Source organism: Nerophis ophidion, linkage group LG12 (assembly GCF_033978795.1).
Source record: "Nerophis ophidion isolate RoL-2023_Sa linkage group LG12, RoL_Noph_v1.0, whole genome shotgun sequence".
NCBI classification, from domain to species: domain Eukaryota; kingdom Metazoa; phylum Chordata; class Actinopteri; order Syngnathiformes; family Syngnathidae; genus Nerophis; species Nerophis ophidion.
This window is the reverse complement of record NC_084622.1, coordinates 14,622,111-14,637,222: the sequence shown is the minus strand read 5'-3', so window position 1 is coordinate 14,637,222 and position 15,112 is coordinate 14,622,111. Positions and strand designations below refer to the sequence as shown.

Here is a 15,112-nt window from a genome sequence, read left to right as displayed (position 1 = left end):
CACTACTGGAGATAATATACACACACACACTTACACACTACTGGAGATAATATACACACACACACACTTACACACTACTGGAGATAATATACACACACACACTTACACACTACTGGAGATACTACACACAAACTTGCACACTACTGGAGATACTATACACACACACACTTACACGCTACTGGAGATACTATACACAAACACACTACTAGAGATACTACACACATTTACACACTACTGGAGATAATATGCACACACACACTTACACACTACTGGAGATACTACACACACACTTACACGCTACTGGAGATACTATACACACACACACTTACACACTACTGGAGATACTACACACAAACTTGCACACTACTGGAGATACTATACACACACACACTTACACGCTACTGGAGATACTATACACAAACACACTACTAGAGATACTACACACACTTACACACTACTGGAGATAATATACACACACACTTACACACTACTGGAGATACTACACACACTTACACACTACTGGAGATACTATACACACACACACTTACACACTACTAGAGATACTACACACAAACTTGCACACTACTGAAGATACTATACACACACACACTTACACGCTACTGGAGATACTATACACAAACACACTACTAGAGATACTACACACACTTACACACTACTGGAGATCCTACACACACTTACACACTACTGGAGATACTATACACACACACACTTACTCACTACTGGAGATACTACACACACTTACACACTACTGGAGATACTATACACACACACACTTACACACTACTGGAGATACTACACACAAACCTGCACACTACTGGAGATACTATACACACACACACTTACACGCTACTGGAGATACTATACACAAACACACTACTAGAGATACTACACACACTTACACACTACTGGAGATAATATACACACACACACTTACACACAACTGGAGATACTACACACACACTTACACGCTACTTGAGATACTATACACACACACACTTACACGCTACTGGAGATACTATATACACACACTTACACACTACTCCGTATTGAAGCACATCAACAATGTACAAAACACTCAGTTTTCCGGGCGCATTTAACATTCAATAAACCTGCTACAGCAATTAAAACATAACCTATGTGGTACTGTCAACATTAAAATAATTGTATAAAACAGATGAAACTTGTAAACATAAATATCAAATATTTGAACCAACAGTTTGTAGCACACATTGTATGGCAGTGGTACTGTCAGTGGTACTGTCAGTGGTACTGTCCTAGTCAGTTGATTGGTGTGAAAGTGGCGGGCAAACCATTTCACCGTCAGGACAGCCAACCTGGTCTCACAAGATGTAGTTTCTCTTAAATATCCTTCTTGAAAATGGCCTTGCAAATATATTTCTGCCACCTAATACACATTGTTATATCTTTCTTTGTGACTTTTCCTGTGGCTTTCTATGGCTCGGGTGCCACTTCCTGTTTTCACAACTTGTGATTGGATACTCACAAGTGAGAATCCAATCAGAGCGTAAGGCCAGATAGAAGGCCTTAATGACAACAACGCCTGATCTGATTGGATATGGCAACTGTCTATCAACTGTATGTGGTTGTTCACTTACAGTGCACACACATTGTGGATTCTGAAGGCAGATTTCATACAGCATAGCAACATAAGCTAGCTGAATTCTGATTGGATAAAAACTCTAAGCTAAACACAACAGCACGGGAAGGAGCATAATATGACATGAAGAGAATGTGAATAATTTTACATATTTAGGGAAAGTGACTTTTATCTTGAATTATGCTGATGATTTGTGGTGATGTTAATCCAGCAGAGAAGAAAAGCAATCTGTCCAAGTAAAATTATACATTTTCTCTTGTCTTATGTTTGGCTAATATTCATGGCTGTCTGACCCACAGGAAGTGAACACACAGGCTTCAAGTCTCTTTTACTTGCCTTCCGAGCACCTAAGGGTTTGGCCTGTGCGCCTTCGCTGCCTCACAGACGGTCGGAAATGATAGATCTTTGAAAAAATACAAACTATGTTCTTAAAATACAAAGAGCCGCGGGTTGCAGACGCCTGCTTCAAACGTTCAAGAGTCTACGTTGACTTTTGGGAATAACATAAGAAAGCAAAACATTATGTCATAATATTTAATTTGTTGGATTATGTATTTAATGAACAAAAACATGTAAGTGTTTTACCCCCAGAAATATAATGAATATTTAGGTTGACAATAACAAAAATGGGAGAAAATTTAGTTTATGAAATGATTTTTTTTCTTTATTTATATTATTGTAACGAGAAAACAATATTTGTACATGCATCCATCCATTTCTACCGCTTATTCCCTTTGTGGCCGCGGGGGGCACTGGTGCCTATCTGAGCTACAATTGGGCGGAAGGCGGTGTTCCCATTAAAATAAAGTCATTAGAGGTCGCATTTAGCAGTGGTAGCTTGACAAATCGTGTGTGTGTGTGTGTGTGTGTGTGTGTGTGTGTGTGCGTGTATGTATGTACACATATATATGTATCTATGTATACATTTATACATATGTGTGTATGTATATGTATCTATGTATGTATATATGTGTATCTATGTATATAAAGTATGTATGTGTATATATACTGTATGTGTGTATAAATGTATGTAAGTATGTCTATATATATATATATATATGTATATCTATATATATGTGTATATATGTATGTACATATGTATATATGTACAGTATATATGTATATATACATATATATGTGTATATATATGTATATATATACATACATATGTGTCTATATATACATATATGTGTCTATATGTATATATATACACACATTTGTGTGTATGTATATATATACACATATGTATATATATACATATACATGTATATATACATATATATATATATATAAATTTTTTGATTTTGTTACAGTTAAAAGGTATATATATATATATATATATATATATATATATATATATATATATATAGGTATATGTATGTGTATATATATGCATATATACATATATGTGTGTATATATGTATATATATATATATATATATATATATATATATATAAATATATATACACACATAGTATATATATGTACACATGTGTATATATATATACATATATATGTGTGGATATATGTGTGTATATATATATATACATATATATATACTGTATATATATTAATGTGCTTGTGTGTGTGTGTACAAAATGGGTAAATGTGGAACAAATATATGATAATGTAGAGCAATCAAAAACGGAAGTTAAAATTTGTATTTCACCTTGGAAAAGCAGGTAGGCAAAGAGGAAATTGGAATATATGAATTAAAAAAATAATTACAGTGAAGAAGAAGCATGTTTAGGTATTTATACATCAACATTTAACATGTGCAATAGATTAGATTAGATAGTACTTTATTTATTCCGTCAGGAGAGTTCCATCCATCTATTTTCTACCGCTTATTCCCTTTTGGGGTCGCGGGGGGCGCTGGCGCCTATCTCAGCTACAATCGGGCGGAAGGCGGGGTACACCCTGGACAAGTCGCCACCTCAATGCAGGGCCAACACAGATAGACAGACAACATTCACACACAAGGGCCAATTTAGTGTTGCCAATCAACCTATCCCCAGGTGGATGTCTTTGGAGGTTGGAGGAAGCCGGAGTACCCGGAGGGAACCCACGCATTCACGGGGAGAACATGCAAACTCCACACAGAAAGATCCCGAGCCTGGATTTGAACCCAGGACTGCAGGAACTTCGTATTGTGAGGCAGACGCACTAACCCCTCTGCCACCGTGAAGCCCCCTCAGGAAAATTAAACTTTTCTGCACAATCCCATTCAAGATCAGACAAACATTACAGGGAGACAGAACAGGATCGCTGACGGGTCTGCCGGCTTCCAGCGCCCCTTACAAGAAAGATGAGATACAGGGAAACAAGGTGGAAGGAAAGGGAGAAAATAATAGAAGATTAAAATAAAATAACAACAAAGTATGCAGCATTTGGCAGTGATAGTTTTACAAATCATGTTAATTGTTTACATTTTCCCACAGATATTTCAGGAAATGTGAGAAAAAGAAAATGGTTGTATCATATGTCTTCAAAATGTTAAAGGCCTACTGAAATGAGATTTTCTTATTTAAATGGGGATAGCAGGTCCATTCTATGTGTCATACTTGATCATTTCGCGATATTGCCATATTTTTGCTGAAAGGATTTAGTAGAGAACATCGATGATAAAGTTTGCAACTTTTGGTCTTTAATAAAAAAGCCTTGCCTGTACCGGAAGTAGCAGACGATGTGCGCGTGACGTCACGGGTTGTGGAGCTCCTCACATCTGAACATTGTTTACAATCATGGCCACCAGCAGCGAGAGCGATTTGGACCGAGAAAGCGACAATTTCCCCATTAATTTGAGCGAGGATGAAAGATTCGTGGATGAGGAAAGTTAGAGTGAAGCACTAGAAAAAAAATGCGAGTGCAGTGGGAGCGATTCAGATGTTATTAGACACATTTACGAGGATAATTCTGGAAAATCCCTTATCTGCTTATAGTGTTAATAGTGTTTTAGTGAAATTATAAAGTCATAAAGGGGCGGTTTAGCTCGGTTGGTAGAGTGGCTGTGCCAGCAACTTGAGGGTTGCAGGTTCGATTCCCGCTACCGCCATCCTAGTTACTGCCGTTGTGTCCTTGGGCAAGACACTTTACCCACCTGCTTCCAGTGCCATACACACTGGTTTGAAAGTAACTTAGATATTGGGTTTCACTATGTAAAAGCGCTTTGAGTCACTAGAGAAAAAGCGCTATTTAAATATAATTCACTTCACAATTCACATAACTTAAAGTCGGGGGGCTGCGGTGACCGCCAGTGTCTCTGAGGGAAGCCAATAGAGGAGCCAAGATGACAGCTGCTGCAGGAGGACACTAACTCCGCACAAGTCTCCGGTAAGAGACGACTTAATATCACAATTTTCTCATCCAAAAACTTACCTGGTTGGAGAAACATGTTCGCTAAAGTTTCACAACAAACAAAGAAACACCGGCTGTGTTTCGGCTGCTAAAGGAAGCCGCAATCCACCGTTTTCCACCAACGGCATTCTTCTTTGACGTCTCCATTATTAATTGAACCAATTTCAAAAGATTCAGCAACACAGCTGTCCAAAATACTGTGTAATTATGCGACGAAAAGAGACGACTTTTAGCCGTAAGTGGTGCTGGGCTAAAAATGTCCGCTCAACTAATAACGTCACAAACACGAGTCATCATACCGCGACGTTTTCAACAAGAAACTCCGCGGGAAATTTAAAATTGCAATTTGGTAAACTAAAAAGGCCATATTGGCATGTGTTGCAATGTTAATATTTCATCATTGATATATAAACTATCAGACTGCGTGGTCGGTAGTAGTGGGTTTTAGGAGGATTTTAATGATAAATAGTAATAATGAATTAATATTCAAATGGATCAAACATTAACATTAAACACAAATATTGTATTATTGCTAGACTTTCAAATAGACTTTTGTTGGGGGAAAAGCACCATTTGTGTGAATAAAATTTCTGGAGTCAAAATACAATATATGTAAAAGAAATGGGTTTTTCTGTGGATGGTGCAAATAAATCAACACGCAATTAAAGAATAAGGTGATGAAACAGAAAAAGATGGTCATATTGAAAAAAATGTTGTGAATGTTTGCCAGAATAAATGACCTCCCTGGCCCCGCCCCCCCCCCTGCCGTGATGACGTCACGCGGGGCCATCCTGCTCGCCTTCACTCTCGCCTCGGCCTTTCCTCGCTTCTTCATGTCATACCGCGGCTCATTCCTCACATTCCTGCTCACGCGTCCGACCAGGAGTCGCCCCGGGACGAACACGGCGGAAGAAAAAGTCAATAAAAGTAAAAGAAGACGAGGCGCCAACTGTTGCTCCACCTGCCACCGCCAGGTAAGATCTCCCGATGCCTTTCACACTTTTATCTTTACCCGGTTTAAACTACGCATTTGGGGAGGAAAGTCACCTTTTCAACACATTTCTCCTCTCAGAGTGATTCCACCTCACGTTCGGCCGCAGCATTCCTCAAATATTTCACATTTCCAAGCCACAATTCCGACATTTTCACCCTCCGAAAGTTTGGCTTCCTGTGATTCAGCTGGGATTTACTTTGGACTTTTTCCAAGGGAATCTCGTCTTTACGGTCACGTTATTTGTTATTTGTAGACTAAAACTTCTCTTAAAGGTACAAACCCCGTTTCCATATGAGTTGGGAAATTGTGTTAGATGTAAATATAAACGGAATACAATGATTTGTAAATCTTTTTCAACCCATATTCAGTTGAATATGCTACAAAGACAACATTTTTGATGTTCAAACTGATAAACAATTTTTTTTGCGAATAATCATTAACTTTACAATTTGATGCCAGCAACATGTGACAAAGAAGTTGGGAAAGGTGGCAATAAATGCTGATAGAGTTGAGGAATGCTCATCAAACACTTATTTGGAACATCTCACAGGTGTGCAGGCTAATTGGGAACAGGTGGATGCCATGATTGGGTATAAAAGCAGCTTCCATGAAATGCTAAGTAATTCACAAACAAGGATGGAGCGAGGGTCACCAATTTTTAAGCAAATTGTCGAACAGTTTTAGAACAACATTTCTCAACGAGCTATTGCAAGGAATTTAGGGATTTTACCATCTACGGTCCCTTAAATCGTCAAAAGATTCAGAGAATCTGGAGAAATCCCTGCATGTAAGCGATGATATTACGGACCTTTGAGCCCTCAGGCTGTACTGCATCAAAAACCGACATCAGTGTGTGAAGGATATCACCACATGGGCTCAGGAACACTTCATAAAACCATTGTCAGTAACTACAGTTGGTCGCTACATCTGTAAGTGCAAGTTAAAACTCTACTATGCAAAGCAAAACCCATTTATCAACAACACCCAGAAACGCCGCCAGCTACTCTGGGCCCGAGCTCATTTAAGATGGACTGATGCAAAGTGGAAAAGTGTTCTGTGGTCTGAGGAGTCCACATTTCAAATTGTATTTGGAAACTGTGGAAGTGGTGTCCTCCAGAACAGAGAGGAAAATAACCACCCGGATTGTTATAGGCGCAAAATTCAAAAGCCGGCATCTGTGATGGTATGGGGGTGTATTAGTGCCCAAGGCATGGGTAACTTAAACATCTGTGAAGGCACCATTAATGCTTAAAGGTACATACAGGTTTTGGAGCAACATATGTTGTCATCCAAGCAACGTTGTCATGCTTATTTCAGCAAGACAATGCCAAGCCACGTGTTACAACAGCGTGGCTTCGTAGTAAAAGAGTGCGGGTACTTTCCTGGCCCGCCTGCAGTCCAGACATGTCTCCTATCGAAAATGTGTGGCGCATTATGAAGCGTAAAATAAGACAACAAGATCCCGGACTATTGAACAACTTAATCCGTACATCAAGCAAGAATGGGAAAGAATGTCACTTTCAAAGCTTCCACAAATAGTGTCCTCAGTTCCCAAAGGTTTATTGAGTGTTGTTAAAAGAAAATGTGATGTAACACAGTGGTGAACATGCCCTTTCCCAACTACTTTGGCACGTGTTGCAGCCATGAAATTTTAAGTTAATTATTATTTGCAAAAAAAAAAAAGTTTATGAATTTGAACATCAAATATCTTGTCTTTGTAGTGCATTCAACTGAATATTGGTTGAAAGAGAAAAAATACAACCTTAAAAATGATTTTAGGACTTTTAAACACATATACCTTTTTACCTTTTAAATTCCTTCCACTTCTTTCCTGACAATTTAAATCATTGTTCAAGTAAATTTTAATTTTTTTTATTGTAAAGAATAATAAATACATTTGTTTTTAATTCTTCATTTTAGCTTCTGTTTTTTCGAGGAAGAATATTTGTGAAATATTTCTTCAAATTTATGATTAAAATCCCCCAAAAATATTCTGGCAAATCTAGAAAATCTGTAGAATCAAATTTAAATTTTATTTCAAGGTCTTTTGAATTTCTTTTAAAATTTTTGTTCTGGAAAATCTAGAAGAAATAATGATTTGTCTTTGTTAGAAATATAGCTCGGTCCAATTTGTTATATATTCTAACAAAGTGCAGATTGTATTTTAACCTATTTAAAACATGTCATCAAAAATATATATTTATTGTGAGAAATCATTAAGATGATCAGTGTTTCCACAAAGATAAATATCATTAATAATAACATAGAGTTAAAGGTAAATTGAGCAAATTGGCTATTTCTGGCAATTTATTTAAGTGTGTATCAAACTGGTAGCCCTTCGCATTAATCAGTACCCAAGAAGTAGCTCTTGGTTTCAAACAATGACATTTATTTTTGACACTTGTCAAGTAGTGTGAAGTCATTTCTATTTAAAATATCCAAGAAAGAACACTAACTAAAACATGTCTCAAATATTTAGGATTTTGTTGCTATAATTCTAACGTTTTCACCCTCGGAATTTTGACTTCTTATACATTTTTTGAATGTTTTCCCCAAAAAACTTGTGCCATTGTTTTCATGCCAAGCCAACTAATTAGATTGAGTAGTAAAAGACATCTCGTGAGATTAAAATCCTCATACAAAGACCTCCAAAGTGCATGAACTTTATAACAAGTGGAAATAGTTACTCAGTGACATTTGACTGATCAATAAAGGTTCATGAAAAGGACAATGGCGTCCTCACACTTTCATACAGACTACAAATGGAAAGAAGTAATGGAATATTTCTTTGTCCATGTTCTGACTTATGACATGAAGTGTGAGGTGTAAAACAAGACTCATTATCATTACAGCAAACACCTGACTCAGCAACTGTTCGCCACTGATTGAGTGTACGTAAACCCGCTATAATCTAAAATTCGATAATATAACAAAGGACTATAACATTCCTAAAATATTTCATATTTTCAAAGTATATTTCCAGTACTCCCACATCCTAGCTTTTCCCTTCCGCTTTTCCCAGGAACTCGCGTCATTGTTTGACGGCCAAATATTAGCCGAGCCAACTAATTAGGTGGAGTTGACTTGTTTTGTTTTCCACTCAACACAAGTGCTAGTAGTCACGCTGCATGCGGGAACGTTTGACGTCGTGTCGTTCATTAAAACACCTGCCCTTGTCTCCATCAATGAGGCAGAGGTTTCAATAAAGTAGTCTTTTTTTTTTTTTTTTTTTACAAACAAACAAGTTGGGTGCCATGATTGGGTATAAAAGCAGCTTCCATGAAAGGCTAAATCATTCACAAACAAGGATGGGGCGAAGGTCACCAATTTGGAAGCAAATTGTCGAACAGTTTTAGAACATTTCTCAACGAGCTATTGCAAGGAATTTAGGGATTTTACCATCTACGGTCCGTAAAATCATCAAAAGGTTCAGAGAATCTTGTGAAATCACTGCACGTAAGCGATGATATGACGGACCGTTGATCCCTCAGGCAGTACTGCATAAAAACCCGACATCAGTGTGTAAAGAATATCACCACATGTGCTCAGGAACACTTCATAAAACCACTGTCAGTAGCTACAGTTGGTCGCTACATCTGTAAGTGCAAGTTAAAACTCTACTATGCAATTGAAAAACCCATTTATCAACAACACCCAGAAACGACGCCGGCTTCGCTGGGCCCGAACTCATCTAAGATGGACTGATGCAAAGTGGAAAAGTGTTCGGTGGTCTGACGAGTCCACATTTCAAATTATATTTGGAAACTGTGGACGTGGTGTCCTCTGAAACAGAGAGGAAAATAACCATCCGGATTGTTCTAGGCGCAAAGTTCAAAAGCCAGTATCTGTGATGATATGGGGGTGTATTAGTGCCCAAGGCATGGGTAACTTACACATCTGTGAAGGCACTAATAATGCTGAAAGGTCCATACAGGTTTTGGAGCAACATATGTTGTCATTCAAGCAATGTTATCATGGACGCACCTGCTTATTTCAGCAAGACAATGCTAAGCCACGTGATACAACAGCGTTGCTTTGTAGTAAAAGAATGTGGGTACTTTCCTTGCCCGCCTGCAGTCCAAACCTGTCTCCCATCAAAAATGTGTGGTGCATTATGAAGCATAAAATACGGCAGCGGAGACCCCGGACTGTTGAACGACTGAAGCTCTACATAAAACAAGAATGGGAAAGAATTCCACTTTCAAAGCTTCAACAATTAGTTTCCTCAGTTCCCAAACGTTTATTGAGTGTTGTTAAAAGAAAAAGTGATGTAACACAGTGGTGAACATGCCCTTTCCCAACTACTTTGGCACGTGTTGCAGCCATGAAATTTTAAGTTAATTATTATTTGCAAAAAAAACAAAGTTTATGAGTTTGAACATCAAATATATTGTCTTTGTTGTGCATTCAACTGAATATGGGTTGAAAATAATTTGCAAATCATTGTATTCTGTTTATATTTAGATTTAACACAATTACCCAACTCATATGGAAACAAGGTTTTTTAGTTCAAGAAAGACCACTACAAATGAGCAATATTTTGCACTGTTATACAATTTAATGAATCAGAAACTGATGACATAGTGCTGTATTTTACTTCTTTACCTCTTTTTTTCCAACCAAAAATGATTTGCTCTAATTAGGGGGTACTTAAATTAAAAACATGTTCACAGGGGGTACATCACTGAAAAAAGGTTGAGAACCACTTCTCTAAGGCAGTGTTTTGCAACCACTGTGCCGCGGCACACTAGTGTGCTGAGAGATGATCTCATTTCACCTATTTGGGTTGAATATTTTTTGCAAACCAGTAATTCTAGTCTGGAAATGATGTGTTGTTGTTGTTGTTGTTGAGTGTTGGTGCTGTCTGGAGATCGGCAGACTTACCACGTTATATTCCTCCATATCAGTAGGTAAAAAATACCTCGAGAGCACTGACTCTTTGGAGTGTTTGTTTAGTCTGCCCTTTTTCAGCTTTCATCATGTAATGATGTCACCAGCTTTGTGCCTTGTTGGCTAATCATCACAAGTTGGCATTATTTTATTCAATTAAATGATTATTTTGTAAAACAAAATAGACATTTAGAAAAAAAAGGTTTTGTTAAAGCACTCAAAGCAAGTTGAAAATAGCCCATTTATTGCAGTTTGGACCCACCATCACCTTTTGCTTGACTGAATAAAAGTTGGGCTATGCAGCCTGTGAAGCTATGAGCGTGGAAAGCAGCCATGAGTATTTAACACACTGCGCTGGAACGTCTATTTATAAACTTGTGTCTATTACACCAGACTACGCTTTGTGGTGAAAAGCTGTGGGCCGGGTGACTTTGACTCCTCTTATTTTGTCTTCATTCAAACTGCAAGCATCAAGTTTTATAGTAACTCAGTCTTGTCATGCAAGTAGTAGAAGATGCAGTACTGCACATGGCGCTATCTACAGCTGCTGGACTGTCAGGGATTATTGTTGGTCAGAGTTCAAGTGTGTACATGTGTGTGTGTGTGTGTGTGTGTGTGTGTGTTGGTGTCCCACAGGGCGGCTGACAGAGTATTGCTATGGGGCAACAGGTGTATGGGCACAGCTGTCAAGGCACAACTCTTTGCAACTCTGAGGAATTTGGACATGTGTCTTGTTGCTGTTGTCTGGTAGAACTAATACTGTAAACATTGTGTGTGTGCCTGCACGGGTGTGCTCGTCCATCATAGCCATCATCTCCCCTGACAATGAAGAATATTTTTGATTGATTGATTGAAACTTTTATTAGTAGATTGCACAGTTCAGTACATATTTTTTGTACAATTGACCACTAAATGGTAACACCCGAATAAGTTGTTCACCTTGTTTAAGTCGGGACCACCTTCATTAATTCATATGCCTCTCATATGAAGAATAATGTCTCACATAGGAAGAATAATGCCTCACATAGGAAGAATAATGCCTCAAAAAGGAAGAATAATGCCTCACATGTGAAGAATAATGCCTCACATGTGAAGAATAATGCCTCACATATGAAGAATATTGCCTCACGTAGGAAGAACAATGCCTCACATAGGAAGAATAATGCCTCACATATGAAGAATAATGCCTCACATATGAAGAATATTGCCTCACATATGAAGAATAATGCCTCACATATGAAGAATAATGCCTCACATTTGAAAAATAATGCTTCACATATGAAGAATAATGGCTCACATAAGGATAATGCCTCACTTATGAAGAATAGTTACTCACATAGGAAGAATAATGTCTCACATATGAAGAATAATGCCTCACATAGGAAGACTAGTTCCTCACATATGAAGAATAATGCCTCACATATGAAGAATAATGCCTCCACATATAATGAATAAAGCCTCACTTAGGAAGAATAATGCCTCACATATGAAGAATAATGGCTCACATATGAAGAATAATGCCTCACTTATGAAGAATAGTTACTCACATAGGAAGAATAATGCCTCACATATGAAGAATAATGCCTCACATAGGAAGAATAATGCCTCACTTCGGAGGAATGATGCCTCACATATGAAGAATAATGCCTCACATAGGAAGAATAGTTCCTCACATAGGAAGAATAGTTCCTCACATGCCTCACATGAAGAATAATGCCTCACATATGAATAATAGTTCCTCACATAGGAAGAGTAATGCCTCATATATGAAGAATAATTCCTTACATAGGAAGAATAGTTCCTCACATATGAAGAATAATGCCTCACATATGAAGAATAATGCCTCACATATGAAGAATAATGCCTCACATATGAAGAATAATGCCTCACATAGGAAGAATAATGCCTCCACATATAATGAATAAAGCCTCACTTAGGAAGAATAATGCCTCACATATGAAGAATAATGGCTCACATATGAAGAATAATGCCTCACTTATGAAGAATAGTTACTCACATAGGAAGAATAATGTCTCACATATGAAGAATAATGCCTCACATATGAAGAATAATGCCTCACATATGAAGACTAGTTCCTCACATAGGAAGAGTAATGCCTCATATATGAAGAATAATTCCTTACATAGGAAGAATAGTTCCTCACATATGAAGAATAATGCCTCACATATGAAGAATAATGCCTCACATATGAAGAATAATGCCTCACATATGAAGAATAATGCCTCACATATGAAGAATAATGCCTCACATAGGAAGAATAATGCCTCCACATATAATGAATAAAGCCTCACTTAGGAAGAATAATGCCTCACATATGAAGAATAATGGCTCACATATGAAGAATAATGCCTCACTTATGAAGAATAGTTACTCACATAGGAAGAATAATGTCTCACATATGAAGAATAATGCCTCACATATGAAGAATAATGCCTCACATATGAAGACTAGTTCCTCACATATGAAGAATAATGCCTCACATATGAAGAATAATGCCTCCACATATAATGAATAAAGCCTCACTTAGGAAGAATAATGCCTCACATATGAAGAATAATGGCTCACATATGAAGAATAATGCCTCACTTATGAAGAATAGTTACTCACATAGGAAGAATAATGTCTCACATATGAAGAATAATGCCTCACATAGGAAGAATAATGCCTCAGATATGAATAGTTCCTCACATATGAAGAATAGTTCCTCACATATGAATAATAATGGCTCACATATGAAGAATAATGCTTCAGATATGAAGAATACTTCCTCACATATGAAGAATAATGCCTCACATAGGAAGAATAATGCCTCACTTCGGAGGAATAATGCCTCACATATAAAGAATAAGGCCTCACATATGAAGAATAATGCCTCACATATGAAGAATAATGACTCACATAGGAAGAATAGTTCCTCACATAGGAAGAATAGTTCCTCACATGCCTCACATGAAGAATAATGCCTCACATATGAATAATAGTTCCTCACATAGGAAGAGTAATGCCTCATATATGAAGAATAATTCCTCACATAGGAAGAATAGTTCCTCACATGAAGAATAATGCCTCACATATGAAGAATAATGCCTCACATAGGAAGAATAATGCCTCACATATGAAGAATAGTTCCTCACATAGGAAGAATAATGCCTTACATATGAAGACTAATTCCTCACATATGAAGAATAGTTCCTCACATAGGAAGAATAATGCCTTACATATGAAGAATAATTCCTCACATATGAAGAAGAGTTCCCCACATTTGAAGACTAGTTCCTCACACAGGAAGAATAATGCCTCACATATGAAGACTAGTTCCTCACATAGGAAGAATAATGCCTCATATATGAAGAATAATTCTTCACATAGGAAGAATAGTTCTTCACATATGAAGAATAATGCCTCACATATGAAGAATAGTTCCTCACATATGAAGAATAATGCCTCACATATGAAGAAGAGTTTCTCACATATGAAAAATAATGCCTTACATATGAAGAAGAGTTTCTCACATATGAAACATAATGCCTTACATATGAAGACTAATTCCTCACATATGAAGAATAGTTCCTCACATAGGAAGAATAATGCCTCACATATGAAGAATAATTCCTCACATATGAAGAATAGTTCCTCACATAGGAAGAATAATGCCTCACATATGAAGAATAATGCCTCACATATGAAGAATAATTCCTCACATATGAAGAATAGTTCCTCACATATGAAGACTAGTTCCTCACACAGGGAAGAATAAAGCCTCACATATGAAGAATAGTTCCTCACATATGAAGAATAATGCCTCACATATGAAGACTAGTTCCTCACGTATGAAGAATAGTTCCTCACATAGGAAGAATAATGCCTCACATATGAAGAAACATTCCTCACATATGAAGACTAATTCCTCACATATGAAGAATAGTTCCTCACATCGGAAGAATAATGCCTCGCATATGAAGAATAATGCCTCACATATGAAGAATAATTCCTCACATATGAAGAATAATTCCTCACATAGGAAGAATAATGCCTCACATAGGAAGAATAATGCCTCACATAGGAAGAATAATGCCTCACATATGAAGAATAATGCCTCACATAGGAAGACTAGTTCCTCACGTATGAAGAATAATGCCTCACGTATGAAGAATAGTTCCTCACATAGGAAGAATAATGCCTCACATATGAAGACTAATTCCTCACATAT

General features: G+C 37.3%; 1 protein-coding gene across 2 annotated transcripts in view; it reads left to right on the top strand.

Moving 5' to 3' along the window:
- Positions 1 to 5,774: 5,774 nt before the first annotated feature.
- The window catches only part of LOC133562996 (transcriptional enhancer factor TEF-3-like), a 108,918-nt gene continuing 99,580 nt past the window's right edge, over positions 5,775 to 15,112 (top strand). For both annotated transcript variants that reach the window (XM_061916867.1, XM_061916866.1), the window contains exon 1: positions 5,775 to 5,971. The gene's annotated coding sequence lies outside the window, so the exon portion shown is untranslated. The remainder of the gene's footprint in view (positions 5,972 to 15,112) is intronic.